Source organism: Macaca mulatta, chromosome 2 (assembly GCF_049350105.2).
Source record: "Macaca mulatta isolate MMU2019108-1 chromosome 2, T2T-MMU8v2.0, whole genome shotgun sequence".
In the NCBI taxonomy this organism is placed as follows: Eukaryota; Metazoa; Chordata; class Mammalia; order Primates; family Cercopithecidae; genus Macaca; species Macaca mulatta.
Genome location: NC_133407.1, coordinates 55707254 through 55727700, shown reverse-complemented (window position 1 = coordinate 55727700; position 20447 = coordinate 55707254). Strand labels below are relative to the sequence as shown.

At 37.4% G+C, this 20447-nt stretch overlaps 1 pseudogene; it reads left to right on the top strand.

Annotated features, from left to right (window-relative positions):
- The first annotated feature begins 14081 nt into the window (after window positions 1-14081).
- LOC708625 (14-3-3 protein theta pseudogene) lies at window positions 14082-15845 on the top strand (annotated as a pseudogene).
- The last annotated feature ends 4602 nt before the right edge of the window (window positions 15846-20447 follow it).

Genomic DNA, 20447 nt, shown 5'->3' with positions numbered 1-20447 from the left:
TGTGGAGAAACGGGAACACTTTTACACTGTTGGTGGGATTGTAAACTGGTTCAACCATTGTGGAAAACAGTATGGCAACTCCTCAAGGATCTAGAACTAGATGTACCATATGACCCAGCCATCCCATTACTGGGTATATACCCAAAGGGTTATAAATCATGCTGCTATAAAGACACATGCACACATATGTTTATTGCAGCACTATTCACAATAGCAAAGACTTGGAATCAACCCAAATGTCCATCAGTGACAGACTGGATTAAGAAAATGTGGCACATATACACCACAGAATACTATGCAGCCATAAAAAAGGATGAGTTCGTGTCCTTTGTAGGGGCATGGATGCAGCTGGAAACCATCATTCTCAGCAAACTATCGCAAGAATAGAAAACCAAACACCGCATGTTCTCACTCATAGGTGGGAATTGAACAATGAGATCACTTGGACATGGGAAGGGGAACATCACACACCAGGGCCTATTGTGGGAATGGGGGAGGGGGGAGGGATGGCATTGGGAGTTATACCTGATGTAAATGACGAGTTGATGGGTGCTGACGAGTTGATGGGTGCAGCACACCAACATGGCACATGTATACATATGTAACAAACCTGCACGTTATGCACATGTACCCCAGAAGTTAAAGTATAATAAAAAAAATTTTTTAAATTTCAGTAGAGTTTTTCTCTGCATTGTAACGATTGTCTTCATCATGATCATTTACATTTGTTTATTGTCTACTCTTGGCCAGCCACTATTCTTAGTTCTTCTATGTATTTACTCACTTAATTCTCATGACAGTCCTGAATTATAGCCTTAACCTTGCTTTTACCCTCCAATTTATGGTATAATTATTTGGCTGTATAGCATAGTGCAAGTGTGAGTCTACTGAAGGAATAAAGAAAGGGCTGGCATCAACGGCTTCAATCAAACAAAATAAAAGGAACAGGATTGGGTTGTAGGAGTAGAGTGCATTGTTTGAGCTAGGAGTTGGGAGAACTATATGCCCCCTTCACTTCAACCCTGCTACACTACCATAAGACTTCTGGTGACACATAGGAAATGAGATCATCAGAGTTCCTTTTCAAAACACATTCACTACTGACTAACCAGCACCACTCTAGGAGTTGCTCAGATGGTGCGCAGCTGGTGCAGGGCTCTTGGCTATGGAAGATTTCTCAGACTGGGGGCAAAATCAGCAGTTTTAAGCAATTTGAAAAGCAAAAACCTGGAACCATTCTTCATAGACCTGTTCCAGGTAGACGTCTTAAAAGTGTCTTAATTTGCAAAAAGACCAGTGATACTCGTGGTTTGGGAGCCACAAATCATAGAATCCAAACACCTTCCTTCTGCTTTTACATCAAGAGATGAAAGAGTTTCCTCTATCTTGTCTTTTGGGTGGTCATTAGTGAAAGACCACTGATTAGTTACTATCACTGTAGCATCCACACAGATGCAACATTCTGCTGGAGTTGGTGGACCTTACTGCAAGAGCAAGTCAGGAAGGTTAGGGCTGAGGCTTAGAGAAGGTATCATATAGTTTCTGAATAGTGGATCTGTCTTCCTGTGAATGAGGTTTTCTTTTGTTTTGTCTTATTTTTTCCAGTTTCCCACCACTACAGATGCTCTACATAAGAGAAACTAGAGGAGAGCCATTTCTAAGGTGGAGGGATGCAACATGTACATATATCAAAATACCATATTGTGCATTATGTATCAATTATAAATTTAAAAAAGAGATAGAGTCATAGACAGCAACTAGGAGATGACATGTACTATCCAGGAATTTCCAGAAATACTGAGCAGAAGAAACAGACATCCTGATGTTTATGAAAACAGTTATCTCAGGAGGCTAGAAAACTTAGGGATGCTCAGTATACATGAAATTTTGTGTGAGAGTGTGTAAAATTATTGGGGGGGAGGATATTCTTTGAAGTATATCTCATTGTGGCCAGATTGGATGCCATTTACTTTTCTTTTTCTTACCCACATATTCCCTCCTTATTATTATTATTACTATTACTATTTTCTGTGCATATACATCACTCCCTGATTCCCCAAGTATACCTTAGTTTCTACATTTCTGGCTATGAAATGGGCACCTTTCCTAAACTCCTATAGCTGATATTGAAACACTTTCTCTCAAAATGCACAAAGACATGTACATGAACATTGATGGCAGGATTATTCATAAAGCCAAAAACTGAAAGCCATTAAAACATCCACCAAGTGGACATTTTTATGTGAATGTATTTTTTAAATGTGGTACATCTGTACAGTGGAATACTACTCAGCAAAAAAAGAAAAAACTAATTCATGCCTCAACATGAATGAACCTCAAAAACATTAGCTAAGTGAAAGATGTCTGATGTTAATATTATCTATTTTGTGATTCCACTTATATAAAATGTCCAGAAAAGGAAAAGCTATAGAGACAGAAAGCAGATCAGTGTTTGTCTAGGGTTGGGAACAGAGCAAGGATTCACTGTAAAGGGGCACATAATAACAGTCTGCTATAATGGAAATGCTCTAAGATTGGATTATGGTGAATATTACGCAACTCTGTATGCTTATCAAAATCATCAAATTGCGCTATTACAGAGGGTAAATTTTATGTTATATAAATAATACCTCAGCTGGGCGTGGTGGATCACACCTGTATTCCTATCACTTTGGGAGGCCCAGGCAGCCAGATCACTTGGGGTCAGGAGTTTGAGACCAGCCTGGCCAACATAGTGAAACCCTGTATCTACCAAAAATACTAAAAATTAGCCGGCTGTGGTGATGCGTGCTTGTAATCCCAGCTACTAGGGAGGCTGAGGCAGGAGAATCACTTGAACCCAGGAGGCAGAGCTTGTAGTGAGCCAAGATCATGCCACTGCACTCCAGCCTGGGTGATAGAGCAACACTCTGTCTCAAAAAGAAAATAAAAATAATAATTATACCTCAATAAAACTGCTACAAAATGTATGGCAACTGTCTGTTTAGATTCTCCATGGAATAGAATCCCTTCCTCATAACAAAGTTCACAGCATAGTACCCAGCTCATTAGATGGCTTGAATATTAAGGAAATGCAGAGAATACCTGATAGGTGGAGTGCTGGAAGTCATGTTGTGCTTACCAAGGAATTGTTTGCAGTGTCTGACAAGTCACTGGACATAGCAAATGTAAATCTCAGTCCACAAACTCTTGTGTGCAAAAATTATCACAGCCTTTTCTCCATAACCCAAATCAATGTCTGTGTTCAACCTTCATCCTGCGTGGCTGGTGAAATAATTACCTTTAGAGCTTATTGCTTATTAGAATTCCTACTTCTTGCTCACCCCCAGAGTTAGGCCATGGGGCCAAAACATTGGCAATGAAGGCGTCTTCTGGTCCTTGGTCATCAATTTGCAAGTTACTAGGGCCTCTATCTGCATGACGCCATCAGGCCAAGCTTTTCAAACCCCTCTGCTGCTTCTGTGCCACCCTCAGAAGAATCTTTGCCAAGGTGGCCTGCGGTCCTGCCTTGACTAAAGGTTGCAAATCATTGGCATAAAAATCTACATCTGGCCTGCAGATGTGTTTTGTTTGGCTCACTCTATGTTTTAAAATCATTTAGGCCAACGCTTAAAAGTCAGGGGAGTTCACTAAAAATACCAAAATTTCTGCCTTCTCTTGAAAATCAGAATATCTAGCAATAATGGACCACCTCTTCATGTGTCAAATACCACGAAAGCTGAGAATTGGGTGCCTGTTTACCTCTCCTTTTTGCTACAGACCCATTCAACTTCATTATCTCCCCAAACCTGAGGCAGGAAGTCAGTTGATATTGACATTGTTATAATCACTGCATGATTTTTTATTTTAAACACCAGGCCCTTATCAGCTGTTTCTATTACCTGCCTTTAATTTACCATAGTAGGTGTTTGAGATTCCTGGTGCAGGTATACCATGCAGCCACTCTTTTTACTGCCTCCCCAGGGTCACCCAGTAGATTGGATGCTATGGACTAAATGTTTGTGTCTCACAAAAATTCATATGTTGACATTCTAACCCTGAATTTGATGGTATTAGGAAGTAGGGCTTCTGGGAGGTAATTAAGTCATGAAAATGGAGACCTCATAATGGGATTGGTGCCCTTATAAGAAAAGACAAGGGAGTTGCTCTCTCTGCTCTCTGCCACGTGAAGACACAATGAAAAGATGGCCATCTGCAAATCAGAAAGAGGCCCTCACTAGACAGTGTGTATGCGGACACCTTTATCCTCAGCTTCCCAGCTTTCAGATGTGAGAAATCAGTACGTATTTCTAGACCACCCAGTCTATTGGTAATTTGGTATAGCAGCCTGAACTGACTGAGACACTGGACATAGTCCCTTCTGCTTCCCTCTCCCCAGTAGTGGCTATCTCTTGTTAGTCTGTGAAAGATCATTCTTCCTCCTTTTATTCTTTTTAACTAAGCCATTTTACTTTCATTAGAAACTCCTTTAATCCCTAAGGTTTAACTTTTTGAAAACCAAGAGCAGGAAATGACTTTTTCTCAGATAGCATGGCTTTTTGCCGTTCCACAGACCTCACTTGAGAATGAAAGCAGATTCAGATAATCTGAGAGAAAATGTTATATAGAGAGACAGCATTGGTTAATTTCTCAAAGTATTTGGCCACAAGAGTGAGTTTGATTTCAGGTATCTAATTATAGGACCTATCAGTTGACCCAAATAACCCCGTCATCAGCCATCACTACCACATTACATCTTTCATCTGCAGTCAGAAACCAATCTGTTCAGCAGGTGATATTCCCTGTACCTGCAGTAATAAGTTTGCTGGGCTGTTAATGATGGTAGAATGTGTAGTTATATAACCAGATGTCGAGGTCTCCCTGCAATAGGAAGGCGGCGCTTCAAGTCAAACCTTAATGAGTAACTTGCTCATACTACCAAAGTAAGCTGAGTCACTGGGTAACACTTCCTATCTTGAGCATGTGTCTGAGAGAGCAGATCTAGCTGGCAGGATAGGACTCTGAGGAGGTCAAGAATCCAGGCAGGGAAAGGGCTGTGCCCAGTGACCTCTCAGGTTAAAGAGGACTGCAGGAGGCCAACAAAAAATACTTCGTTCCTGGGGTTCACAATAAAATAATAGGCAGAGCATTTAACCAAGCACACTGGAGAGGAACAGAGGACTCTAGAGACTGCACTTGGAGTGAACTTTGAGCATTTACAGATGGGAAGGCTGAGGGCTCTGTAAATAGTCGTAAAGGCCCAGAAACAAAGAAGCTGCGTCCCAGTACAGAATGTCATCAGGTCACAGAAAAGAATCTGCTGGGCTGAGGGTAAAAACAAGAATTTCAGGCCAGAGTGGAGATAGTCACTTAGCTCCTAGCTAGGGTTATTAGGGGGGACCTTCATACTGGAAATTGTTATCTAGAACTCTAACTAAATGATGTTAATAGCTCTTACTCCAGCATTTGGCTTCCATGATTCTCCCTAAGTCCTTTGGTAAATTTCACTAATTTACATAAATAAATAAATAAATAAGTAAAATACTTCCAGATACCTAGAGTGAGACTTCTACTCTGCTTGACTTTATCAATGAACATCCTAACCTTCTTTTGAATCCTGCCTCAGCAGAGTCCAGTTCTGTTTGGGCATGCCATGAGTAACATATGTTGCTCAAGGGGTCAGAGTGCAAATCTTCACTAAGTCTTTAGTCAAATCACTGTTTTTCAGACTGGCTTCCTTACTAGTAAACCCTGGGCGATAACCAGAAATCACTCAAAATATTAATTATTCAATTATCAGGCTCTGGCTGATAAGTACCATTCTCCTGTGAATTCAATCGACACAGAAGCAAACAAGATTTTAAAACAATTTACAGTGCCTGAGAGAGAAACGAAATTGTGCCAAAGGCAAAATAGTGGGATACTAATAGTAGCAAGAAAGCCATTACATACCTTCAAGACTGATACTCTCATGGGAACGTCAGGGTTAGCAAATTTATGGTTTATTAAAATATTGCAGTAATTCTGTACTGGCTGATAATAGTCTAAGAGCAATAGTATTAAAAAGCAGTAGAAATTAATAAATCAACCAATCAATACCAATTATAACAGCATGCCCATTATAATTCCAAGACATTTTCCCCTTTGGGTACTGAAGCTGAGCTCGAAGACAGTGGCAAGATATAAATCTCCTGTTGTTTTTTTCCCCTTTGGGTACTGAAGCTGAGCTCGAAGACAGTGGCAAGATATAAATCTCCTGTTGTTTATTTGAAAAGATGGTGGGGGTGTGTGGCACAGCATACTAAGGAAGACCTATTTTTTCAACCCCTGAAGAGATGCCTCACTGCCCAAGGAGTGACACACGTATTTTCTAGTTCAGTTATTAACCAAGGATATAAACAGTTGCTTGTGTGGCATATATTCCCTTACAGTGTGTTAGACTTCCTTCACGTGGGTTTGGGGAGCTCAGTTTATTAGACAGTTTAATCCCTGGTGGAACACCTAAATCTCTGTATATAGGGGGAAGTCTGTAGGTATGTATATCCTGAAGACTCCCATTGACATCTAGAATAGTAGACTCTTCAGCAAGCAACCTATCCTCATGACTGATCCCTGGCCAGAGGAGCGTCACATGAGACGGTCCATCCTCTCTGGGTTGGCCTGCTCTGGGTCTGAGCTTCAGAGGATGCCCTGACTGAGCCCTTGTCTATCCCAGTCTATCTTTTATACTTTATATTTCTTTCTTTTCTCCCATTTTTTTTTTCTTTTCCACTTGTGACTTTGTCCCATGTATCAGCTGGACTGCAATCAGTTGGACCCTTGCCACTCTGTAGAATGAAACAAGGTCCTGGCAAAGCATTGGCTTTGGCAATCAGGATGAGACAAATCTAGCCCACCTCATCTCCAATTTTTATGCCATTCTGGCCTCCTTTCTCTCCCTTGTCCTCTGGTTCAAATGTTCCCAGCACCAGTTCTTGGCATACAGACAGCATCTGGATGGTATGGTAAATATCGCTGTAGTTCATAGTGAAAGAGTCACCCAGAGGCCAAGAAGGAAGTGAGGAAAACAGAAAGCTGAGAAGTAGGGCAGCGTGTGAACTCACCCTCTTAGGGACTTGGCAGGATTCCCACTAATGAATGACTATAAATTCAATGAAGAAATCATTGGAAGAGATACAGTCAAAACATAGCTCAGATAGAAGCTAGAGTCACATCAGAATTGAAATTATTGGAATAATTTGATCAATGACTTTAGCTGCAACTTGTATCACTTGTTACATAGTTTTATAATTTATATAATTTAAACCTGTGTTTTACAATATGGTAGCTGCTAGCCAGATGTGGCTATATAAATTTAAATTATCTAAAATAAAAAATTCAATCACTCAGTTGCATGTCACGTTTCAAGTACTCAAGAGCTACATGTGGCTAGTAGCTGCCATATTGAACTGCTTGGACAGAATACTTCCAGCATTCCTGAAAGTCCTGTTGTATAGTGCCAGTTTAGAGGATAAAAATCATATCCTTTTTCCTGTTTATGTTGGTTTATGTTACCTTAACATGAATAAGTATTTTGAATATCCCCTCTAAGTTTTTATTTTCTTCAAGTAATTTTAAGTTAAGAAGTGAGCAGCATGTTCTTACGTTCAATTCAACAAAATAAAATGATGGCAAGGTGAAGTGAGATATACACAAGACAGAAGTTAACATTTAATACTATTATATGCTGTAATAACACTTTTAGTAACTAATCATTTAATTCAAAAATAAATGAGATATGCATTCTTCTCCCTAAGAATTTATAGTTTAGTTGGGGACATGAGCATAGATACACAGCTGCATGACATAGTGATAAAGAACTCCAGGACTGGAAATCAGGGAGACTTGTATTCAAATCTTTAGCTTTGTGATCTTCGGCAATTTACATAATCTCTCAATATCACTTGTATCACCTGTAAAATTGTTATAATAATAGTGCCCACCTCATTACTTCTTCCCCAAGAGATGATGTGCAAGTCCGGTCTTTAAAGATGGATGTAATCTGCTGCAAAGATTTCAAGGGAGATTAATAAAGTTCATGCTGTTACAACTGATTCTAAGTTTATCGATTATATTCATCATCTCCCTCCTCTACCATCCATTCTAGATTTCCTCACTTGTGGCCAGCCCTTTAAATGGTTTGAGTTATTTCTTTGTTGGGGTAAGTTGACCACTCATCCCAATTTGCAAATGAGATGTTTCTGGGAGGCAAGATTCAGTTTCAAACTTTATTTTGCCTAGACAAGGGGGTTTCTGGAATGCAAGACTTTCAGTGCTAAAAGCTGGCAAAGTCTGAGGCAAATTGGGGTGAGTTAGTCACCCTACTGGGGTCATCCAGATGTTCGACCCCAATGGGTCTGATTTCTTACTTGCCTTGTTATTGTTGGGCCATGTTTGATGTTACTGTCCATGTGTAATTATCAATGGGCACAGAAGCATCAAATCTGTGTGGTGAATCCTCTGGGTTCTAGACATGTTTCCTCTCTGCCCAGCAGTGGCAGCTGCCAAGTCAGCCCTGGTGAGAGAGAGCCTATGATCTTGAGCTCATACATGATCTTTATTCCTACCAAAATAGACACTCTGCTCATAGAGTGTTCATTCCTACCAAAATAGAAGCTTTCTACCCACTATATAAATATTGAGGTGATCAGGACAGAGGCTGGCCAACATGCAGAGGATGAGTCATTCTAATCCCTTGGTTGTCCTCAAAAGTGTTATATCCTATAGTGAACATTAATGTGAGTTACCAGTATTTGCATACTTTGTGCTGCCAATTTAAAAAATCCAGACTTAGATAAAAAGGAATTTTATTTAAGAAGATTACTGTAATAAGGAGAGGGGTCTACTGTAATACAGAGAATGTTCTCACCATAAGATCTACCATAAGACTTGTAAAGGTCTTAAGGGTCAGGCACAAAATGCTTTTCTTTTATAAGGAGAGTAAACAGAGCTAGGAAGAACATGGTACAGGGAAGTGAATGAGCAGCCGACTTGATGGAAAAGTTGATCAGCAAATGATTTTCTCTGTAGTCAGCCAGTTCTTAGAAGGAGGCATATAAAAGGTTACTTTTGCGTTCGATGCTTATTTAATTTCAGGGACAAGTGACAGTTCAGGGACCTGAGTGGGGAGTTGCTGACTAAAGTTTAGTCAAAATAAGTTAGTGAATGGGACAAACAGTTCAGCTACTCAGTTATTAAGCAAAGAAGGGGAATTTGGAAAGTCTGTGTCTGGCCTTGTCATAGGTAAGCCAAGGGTCTTCTGTGAGCCTTATCCAAGTCAATTGGAAAATAGTGGTTCTTTGCCGAACTGGAAGGCTACGTGGGAGTTTCTTAACTATCACTATTTTCCAAGCAGAGTTCAAGTAAAGTGATAGTATTGTCAGTTCCTTTTTTATGACAAATAGGAGAGTTAGCATGAAAACTCTAAAGCAAAACAGTGAATGTATACTGCCTTGCTGTATAAAGTAAACTGCGTTATTATACTTCTCTACTGAAGAAATGAAGAATGTGTTGTCAAACAATAGCCAGAGGGTATGCTGATCTGCTCCTGCAAAGATATTACATCTGGTAAAGCAGGTGTAATTGGGCTACATCTGATTAAATTTGTCCATTCCTTTCATAACAACCCCTTTCCTGAAAGGTCCAGAAGCAAATATGAGAGTCTTATCCATAGCTATCTTTCCCAGTTGTAAATTCTAGAACTGGGGAATTCTAGAACTGGGGAAATAACCACAAATTGAGTCTACAGACCCATTGAACCCCCATTGAAACAGACTTGAGCCCGCTTGCCATCTATTACCAGAAATCTCTAAGTCCTCACTCCAACCAGAGGACCATAATGCCAGTACCAGCCCAGACCCCTGTCTATCATTCATGAAATACACATGGTATTTTTTCTCTGGAGTGTGCCATAACCCTATAAGACCATGGGAAAAGCACCAGCAAGCAAGAGAAATACACTGTGGTATATGAGCTGAATCTGTATATTTCAATGATTTCTTCCAAGACTCACTATATTTCACTGGTTTACTTTATCTATCTCTGTGCTCATACCGAAATGCCTTCATTACTATAGCTTCATTAAAATTTTATCATCTGGCCGGGCGCGGTGGCTCACGCCTGTAATCCCAGCACTTTGGGAGGCCGAGGCGGGCGGATCACAAGGTCAGGAGATCGAGACCACGGTGAAACCCCGTCTCTACTAAAAATACAAAAAAATTAGCCGGGCGCGGTTGTGGGCGCCTGTAGTCCCAGCTATTCGGGAGGCTGAGGCAGGAGAATGGCGTGAACCCAGGAGGCGGAGCTTGCAGTGAGCCGAGATCGCGCCACTGCACTCCAGCCTGGGCGACAGAGCGAGACTCCGTCTCAAAAAAAAAAAAAAAAAAAAAAAAAAAAAAAAAAAAAATTTTATCATCTATTAGAGCAATCTTCTTTGGAAATGTCTTGGATATTGCTAATCCTTTGCTCTTTCATTTATGTTTCAAAATCAGCTTGTTAAGCTCATGACAAATCCGATTGCATTTTTAAATGAATTTGACTTCTGGAGGGCCATATTTGTGTATGGAACAGCAGCTTGAGATTACAGGTAGCTACAGACTAGAGATCGTCATGGGAGTGAGGAGTAAATGAAAGTTGAAGACGGTGTTAAGAATGCATTTCTGATAACTAATATTTTTCCTTACAATGTTTTTACTATTTTATAATAAAGGTAAATCTTCATATACACAGATGTTTGAGAACACAAGTGATAAAGGGAAAGAATGAGAAGGAAATATAGCCTGAAAATAAAGCTTGAAGGTTGAAGGATTACATTTTGGGTTTCTTTACTGTTGATCTAGGAAAATTTGAAGGTACTTATAGATATACGGAAAGAAACAAGCAGAAAGGGTAAATGTAAAAACTGAGAAAGAGAGAAGGTGATTGAAGCAGCAACAGCCTGGTGAATATAGGGTGGAATAAAACTGAGAACATAGATCTCTCCCCTGCCCTGTGTGTGTGTGTGTGTGTGTGTGTGTGTGTGTCTATGTATGTGTGTGTATGCAGTAGATTATGCTCAGCAAACAGAATTTCAATAGTTCACAGGATTAAAGAGGAAAAAGATTCCATTAAAAATTAACCCCATAGAGCGCCTTTTTGTGTTATTGCTCTAATGGACTAGAGAGTCCAAAAATATGCCCTCACATTTATAATCAATTGATTTTTTGACAAGGGTGCTAAGACTATTAAGTGGAGAAAGAATTCTCTTTTTTACATGCAGTCCTGGGACACTGGATATCCACCTGTGAGAGTTAAGCCGAATCCTGTTCTCACACAGTACATAAAAAGTAACTCCAAGTAGAAGATAGATGTAAATGTAAAAGTAAAGAGCATAAAACTCACAGAAGAAAACATAGCAGTAAATCTTCATAACATTGCTTCACAAAGTCCTCTTAGCCCTCCCATGCCACCAAAAGCATAAGAAAAAATTTAAAATATAGATAAGTTGGACTTGATCAAAATTAAGAATATTTGTTTCACTTTCATCAAGACAGTGAAAAGACAATCCCAGAAAATGGGAAGTAAATGAATTAAATCTCAATACAGTTGTTAAAAAAAAAAAGCAAAAAGAAATTTTAAAACTAGAATCATGGTCTAGGCACTGTGGTACATTTCGCATAGGATCGCAGGTCTAGCATGACTAGGTCACTGTTTTACTTAGTCATTCTTTCTTCCACATCACCTCTCCCCATATATATGACCAATGATGAAGCAGAAGAAATCATCACTATGTACCCCGTGAATATGTAAATTAGTATTTGTCAATAAAAATAAAAATTTTAAAAGTCTACAAAAGAAGAATGGTTGTTTTTCCAGTAAACTTTTGAAATAGTTGTGTAACTCAGAATTTTACTAGGACTGAATGAAAATCCTAAGCACATAATCTTCTTACTTTGCAAGTCAAAATTATCTACATGATTACTGTTTAATGATTTCATATTCAATCATCCCTCTGTATCCCTGGGTTCTGCATTTGGTGATTCAATCAACTTTGGATGTAAAATATTCTTTAAAGAAAAGAAACAACAAATAGAAACAAAATAATAATTTTAAAATGCAAATTAAAATATGGCATAATAGCTATTTACATATAATTTACATTATATTCAGTATTATAAGTAATCTAGAGATGACTTAAAGTATACAGGAGAATGTGCATAGGTTTCATGCAAATACTGTGCCATCTTATATAAAGAACTTAAACATCCATGGATTTTGGTATCTGCAGAGATATTAAGGGATGACTGTATTGCTGTCAGTTATAAAAATCAAGAATCCCACCCATTAGTTCCTCAAAGAAAAAAACTTGCAGCATATTTCTTAGAACTGCTTTAGATATATCTTAGGTAATTAAGTTAAAGCTTGTAAAATATTGCCTCCAGATGGTAAATTAACTCTTTTTGAAATTAACATTTTAATAAATTACTCATCTTAGGAAAATAAGAATATAGGCTTAAGTAGATTTAAACTTAAACTTTCCCTTCAATTCTTTTACCAAGATTACTAATACTCCCTAAAGAACTATTAATTTTCTAATTTGTTCCTTTTTGTTACTTAATATACCAGTGGGAATACTGTATCTTTGGCCGTGTCTAGACATACAGATGGTTTTGATACATTCATTTGAAAAGAGGTTGAGTTCAGGGAAATGGCCAATTTTCTTTAAATTGAACATATTTTCTTCTAAAGAATTTTACAAAATCATCTTGACTAAATTATTCACCTTTCAACTGGTTATGTTTGCACTATGTAGCCCAGAAACTTCTTGTTCAAAAATGGGAGTCTGATATTAGTTCCACAGATACTTGACGGAGTCCTGCCTTTTGGGGAATGGAGAAAAGCTTTCTTTTAACGACCATAAGGTCAAATATTACCAAACACACAGTCTATCATTTTCACAAGGAAAATCATATCCAAAAGCTAAGCACTATTTTATTTCTAGAGGAAATAGATGTTGTTGAGGAGGCCACCTAGGATTTATTCTTTGAACTATACACTGGAAAAATCTTTAAATCAGGACAAATAATAAGCATGATGACTAAAGGTGCAGCTTTCTTACGTGGCAAAAAGTAATGCTTCGCTTGCTGCTATCAAAAGATGAGATTCAGAAAATAACAAGACTCGCTATGCACCTCTTGAAAGATACAGATACAGTTATCTCTTGTTTACTTTATCAGACATATTTCTGGATTGTACATTGAGAAAGAGTATGCATTGCTTACTCATGATCCTAGAACACACTCATGCTTGTTCCTTTACTCATTCACTTATTCAACAAATGTACGAATAAATATTTGGTGAGCAACTACCATGTGGCAGTTCAAAATTAAGTGAACAATTTATAGAAATCTTATATAATTCTCAGAATAATTCTATAACATAAGAAACTGGAGCCCAATAAAATTACATAATTCATGCAAAGTCCCACACTCTCCTTAATGACACAGCCAAGATAGAAACACTTTCCTCTGACTGTAGGACATTTGTTTTCTACTTTGCTAACGTTTCTTTAAAGACATTATTTTATTTTAATTACAAAATATTTTATACATTCAGAAAAAAATAAAAACAGCATGTCATCCAAGAACCAAATTTAAGAGAAATTAACACTTCACCATATTTGCTTCAGATATTTTTAAAAAAAGAAATTGTATGTTATACATGTTACAGATTTAGCTATAACTATTTCCCCTTCCTGATTTCCTAGAAGTATCCACTGTCCTATAAACACTTTATATCATTCCTATGAATGTTATAGTAGCCAGTGCCTATGTATTTATGCATAGTTTTATTGTTTTTTGCGTTTAAATTTACATATATTTATGTGACAAGTCTGCAACTTCCTTATGTAAACAATATGCTACATTCGCCTCGCGGCCGTGGAGACGTGAAGCTCTCGAAGCTCCTCCCGCTCCGGGTAGGCGCTCTCCCTCGCTCTCCCTCGCTCTCCCTCGCTCTCCCTCGCTCTCCCTCGCTCTCCCTCGCTCTCCTCGCCCTCTGCCCCGCCCCCGGCCCCCGTGCCCACCATGGAGAAGACTGAGCCGATCCAGAAGGCCAAGCTGGCCCAGCAGGCCGAGCGCTACGATGACATGGCCACCTGCATGAAGGCAGTGACCGAGCAGGGCGCCGAGCTGTCCAACGAGGAGCGCAACCTGCTCTCCGTGGCCTACCAGAACGTGGTCCGGGGCCGCAGGTCCGCCTCGAGGGTCATCTCGAGCATCCCGCAGAATACCTACACCTCCAACAAGAAGTTGCAGCTGATTAAGGACTATCAGGAGAAAGTGGAGTCCGAGCTGAGATCCATCTGCACCACGGTCCTGGAATTGTTGGATAAATATTTAATAGCCAATGTAACTAATCCAGAGAGTAAGGTCTTCTATCTGAAAATGAAGGGTGATTACTTCCGGTACCTTGCTGAAGTTGCATGTGGTGATGATCGAAAATAAACGATAGATAATTCCCGAGGAGCTTACCAAGAGGCATTTGATATAAGCAAGAAAGAGATGCAACCCACACACCCAATCCGCCTGGGGCTTGCTCTTCACTTTTCTGTATTTCACTATGAGATTCTTAATAACCCAGAGCTTGCCTGCATGCTGGCTAAAACGGCTTTTGATGAGGCCATTGCTGAACTTGATACACTGAATGAACACTCATACAAAGACAGCACCCTCATCATGCAGTTGCTTAGAGACAACCTAACACTTTGGACATCAGACAGTGCAGGAGAAGAATGTGATGCGGCAGAAGGGGCTGAAAACTAAATCCATACAGGGTGTCATCCTTCTTTCCTTCAAGAAACCTTTTTACACATCTCCATTCCTTATTCCACTTGGATTTCCTATAGCAAAGAAACCCATTCATGTGTATGGAATCAACTGTTTATAGTCTTTTCACACTGTAGCTTTGGGAAAACGTCATTCCTTGATTTGTGTTTGTCTTGGCCTTCCTGGTGTGCAGTACTGCTGTAGAAAAGTATTAATAGCTTCATTTCATAAAAACATAAGTAACTCCCGAACACTTATGTAGAGGACTAAAAATGTATCTGGTATTTAAGTAATCTGAACCAGTTCTGCAAGTGACTGTGTTTTGTATTACTGTAAAGATAAGAAAATGTAGTTAATTACAATTTAAACAGTGTTCCACATAACTTCTTAATTTCTACATTCCCTCCTTTACTCTTCAGGGATTTCCTTTCAATGAGCAAATTTTCCATGCTCTTAATGTATTCCTTTTTAGTAGGAATCCAGAAGTATTAGATTGAATGGAAAAGCACTTGCCATCTCTGGCTAGGGGTCACAAATTGAAATGGCTCCTATATTACATAAGGAGGTCTTGTATATCTGTGGCAACAGGGAGTTTCCTTATTCACTCTTTATTTGCTGCTGTTTAAGTTGCCAACCTCCCTTCCCAATAAAAATTCACTTACACCTCCTGCCTTTGTAGTTCTGGTATTCACTTTTCTATGTGATAGAAGGAGCATGTTGCTGCCAGAATACAAGCATTGCTTTTGGCAAATTAAAGTGCATGTCATTTCTTAATACACTAGAAAGGGGAAATAAAGTACACAAGTCCAAGTCTAAACCTTTAGTACTTTTCCATGCAGATTTGTGCACATGTGAGAGGGTGTCCAGTTTGTCTAGTGATTGTTATTTAGAGAGTTGGACCACTATTGTATGTTGCTAATCATTGGCTGTAGTCCCAAAAAAGCCTTGTGAAAATGTTATGCCCTATGTAACAGCAGAGTAACATAAAGTAAAATTACATTTTATAAACCAAAAAAAAAAAAATATGCTACAAATCTGCAACTTCTTTTTTCACTTGATATTATATCTATCAGGCATCCATTTGATATATGAATATCTGATTATTTATTCTTTAACCAATACATTTTATTGGCATGCATTTAAAATTTTTCAAATGCCTATATTTTGGCCATCCAGTTTTACAACTTATTACAATTTAATTCCAATTTTGTTGAGAGTTTCTTGGGGGCCAATGCATGTTTGTTTTTTAAAATATTTTGTGCTTGGGAATAATGTGTTCTCTGTTTCATGCACATTTTGCGTATGGCTATTATATAAAGCTTATAAATTGTATGGTTCAAATTCTCTATCTTGAAACCAAATTTTTGTCTGCTTAAGCAACTAATTTTTAAAATTATATGAAGTAGTTAGAAATATTTCTCTATGGTTGCATATCTATCTATTTCTATTTATAATTTTTACTGCATGTATATTGTAGTATGTTGCTAGGGTCATATAGCATCAAAATCATTTCTTCCTTTTATCATGTAACGTCCTGTAATCCATAATAATGTACTGAATTTAAAATCTGTTTTTTGTAATCTTTTGTAACATTGTTATTACTATCTTTTATAAACAAGGTATAGCTGAATTTTATAGTTTTAACCAAAGTGAGAATTTGCTTTACCCTGTGATTTCATCTGTTTGTGTTTATGATGGTTCCTTGTAGTAGATGTATTACTCTCATATTATTGTGTGCCATTTAACAATGTTTTTCCTTTTTCATTATTTTTTTCCTCCATTTTATTAGATCGATCAGTATCCTTAATTCTATTTTTATTCCTTAATGTTTTAAAAATACACACACTTCTATTCATAATAGCAAAGACATGGAGTCAACCTAAAGGCCCATCAATGGTAGAATGGATAAAGAAAATGTGGTACATGTACACCATGGAACACGATGCAGCCATGAAAAAGAATGAGATCGTATCCTTTGCAAGAACATGGATGGAGCTGCAGGTCATTATCCTTAGCAAACTAAGCAGTAACAGAAGACCAAATACTACATGTTCTCACTCATAAGTGGGAGCTAAATGATGAGAACATATGGCCACATACATGGGAGCAATAGATCCTGGGGACAACCAGAAGGTGGAGGGTGGGAGGAGGGAGAAGATCAAGAAAATTAACTAAGTACTAGGGTTAATACCTGGATGATGAAATAATCTGTATAACAAACCCTCATGACACGAGTTTACCTATGTAACAAACCCATTCATGTAACCCTGAATTTACAAGTGAAAAAAATATACATACTGTAACTGAAAAGCTTTAAGTTAAATCAACAATATTACCTACTGAATAACAATGAGAACTTTTATTTACTTTGATTCTTATTATAGCCTTTTCCATTGTTCATATTGATCATGTACCATCATGCAGAGTGGGAGTTAACACTGTAAGTGAAAAGAAATGTAAAGGTGTTATGCAGAGACGAACAGAGGTACAGAAAGGAGACAAAATCCTGATGGTATTTCAGTTGTTTGCTCTAGCTAATTCCTCAGGTTCGGTAGAATTCTCTTCCTTGGGCTCTATAAAAAACAGTATCACATAATAAGTCCTGCTTTTTGATTAAATTAGTATGAGTAGAATCTATGTCCCTTGAATAAAATTAGATTTTTGTCACTTTTAAACTAAAACAGAGAGCAAAAGAAAAATAACAGCAAGTAATTAGGTGAAGTTAGAGATAGCACATCTACACAAAATAAATACTTGGATACCATGTACAATTCCTAGAGATGGTCCAAAATTTGGCTGTAATATTTCTAGATGCTTAAGAGTAAAGTAAGATCATCTTAAAGATATGTTAGTGTCCATAACATAAAATGTGTTCGTTGCTTAAAAAAAAAATCAGGTTATCCAGTTACTATCACCTGGGGAAAAAATGTTCTACAGCTAATCATAAAGCAACTACCATGTCATGTGGAAAACTCTGTAATAAAAAATAATCCCTATAAATATCTGAATTGTGACTTCAATTATCCTTGTGTTAAGTTAATGTGGTACATTTGTTAGTATGATTTGAACCAAGATAAAGTTGGGACTAATTAGAGGTATAAGTCATTTGTTCTCATAACACAGTTTCTGTTAAATTCAAATGGAAGAGCACTCAAAGTTCTAACAGTAAAAACTCTAAAGGCGTATTTATGAAGCTAATAAACAAACACCATTGGAAAGTGAGTTCTAGCAATAAAAACAGACATGCTTGGCCGGGCGCAGTGGCTCAAGCCTGTAATCCCAGCACTTTGGGAGGCCGAGGCGGGAAGATCATGAGGTCAGGAGATCGAGGCCATCCTGGCTAATGCGGTGAAACCTCATCCCTACTAAAAATACAAAAAATTAGCCGGGCATGGTGGCACGTGCCTGTAATTCTAGCTACTCAGGAGGCTGAGGCAGGAGAATCACTTGAACCCAGTAGGTGGAGGTTGCAGTGAGTCGAGATCCTGCCACTGAAGCCTTGGTGACAGAGCAACACTCTGTCTCAAATATATATATATATATATCTTTAACATATCAATTGTCTACTTATCCTCTATGTATGATGTATCTCTCCATGGCAGAAGACTGTAGAGAATAAAATACATGAATTAAATTTAAAGTTAAAGAATATTTTAAAAATACTAATTCTAATAAAAATATTAGAATATATGTGAAAAAGTTCAGAGAAAAATTTACAGCTAACATCTAATAGATCAGGAAAGAATGAGATTAATTTAGGTCCAACTTTAATGTTATTTAAATGTTTTCTAAGCAAAGAAAAAACTTTTAGATTTTTAGAAAAAGCCAGCAAAATATTTATTTGAAAACTTAACAAAAATAGCATTAACAATGGAAGAGTATAGACCAATTTCAGATATGGAATCAAATATAACAAAATAAAGCATTAGCTTATTAAAATGTATTATATTACATAAGTGGAATTTATCTAGGAGTGCAAAGATGATTCATTTCCAAGAAATCTATTACTATAACTCATCATACTAGATAAAAAAGTGAAATAATAATATCCAAAGATACTGAAAATCAGCAAAATTCTATGTGTTTTGAAGAAAACTGTTAACATGAGATGAGGAGATATAAATAACTTCTATGCACATATTAGTAAGAATATATATGTGTGTGTATATATGTACTTATGTGTGTGTGTATATATATATGTGTATATATGTATATATATATACACACACACACATGAAGAGATACACATTCATCTATTTATCTATCTATCTATCTACCTACCTACCTATATCTACTATCTAATCTACTTATCTATCTATCTAATGAGTTATGGTAAATGCCAATCCAAATGCAAGAATCATACTTAAGAGCTACAAACTAAAAACATTTCTTTTAAATTCAGAAATAATGGAAAGATTGCATCATTGCAGCTATCTTTCTTATCTATATAAGTTTAAGGGGTATAAGTGCAGTTTTGTTACGTGGATATACTGGGAGGTAGTGAAGTCTAGCTTTTAGTTTAATCATCACCTGAATAATGCATATTGTATCCATTAAGTAATTTCTCATCCTTCACCCCTCCCACTCTTCCATCCTCCTGAGTCTCCAATGTCTATTATTCCACACTGTATGTCCGTGTGTACACATCATTTAGCTTCCATTTATAAGTGGGAGCATATGGTATTTGACTTTCTGTTTCTGAGTTGTTTCATTTAAGATAATGGTAATCAGTTCCATCCATCTTGCTTCAAAATACATGATTGCTTTCTTTCTTATGACTGAATAGTATTCCATTATAGAAAGATAGAAAATAGATAGATGATAGATAGATAGATAGATAGATACCACATTTTCTTTATCCAACTATCTACTGATACTTAGTTGATTCCATATCTTTGCTATTGTGAATAGAGCTGTAATAAACATACAACTGCAAGTATCTTTTTGATATAATTATTTATTTTATTTTTGAGTAGATACCCAGTAGTGGGACTTCTGGATCAAATAGTAGTTCTATTTTTAGTTCTTTGAGAAATATCCATATAGTTTTCCAGAGAGGTTGTACTAATTTACATTCCCACCGACAGTGTATAAGGGTTGCCTTGCATTCATGCCAACACCTGTTGTTTTTTTAAATTTTTAATAATCACCCTTCTGACAGGTATAAGATGACATCTCCCTGTGGTTTTAGTTTACATTTCTCTGATGATAGTGATGTTGAGCATTTTTTATGTTAGTTGATCATTTGTATGTCTTCTTTTGAAAAATGTCTATTCATGTCCTTTGCCCACTTTTTAATGGGATTATTTGTTTTGCTGCTGTTGTTGAATTCCTTGAAAATTCTGGATCAGTCACCAGTCAGATGCACAGTTTCCAAATGTTTTCTCCCATGATGCAGGTTGCTGTTCACATTGTTGATTACTTATTTGGATGTGTAGAAACTTTCTAGTTTAATTAAGTCCTATTTGTCTATTTTTGTTTTCACTACTTGTGCTTTTGAGGTCTTAATCATGAATTCATTGTCTAGACCAATGTCCACAAGAGTATTCCTTAGGTTTTCCTTAGGTATTTTAAGAGTTTCAGGTCTTACATTTAAGTCTTTTATCTATTTTGAGTTGACTTTTG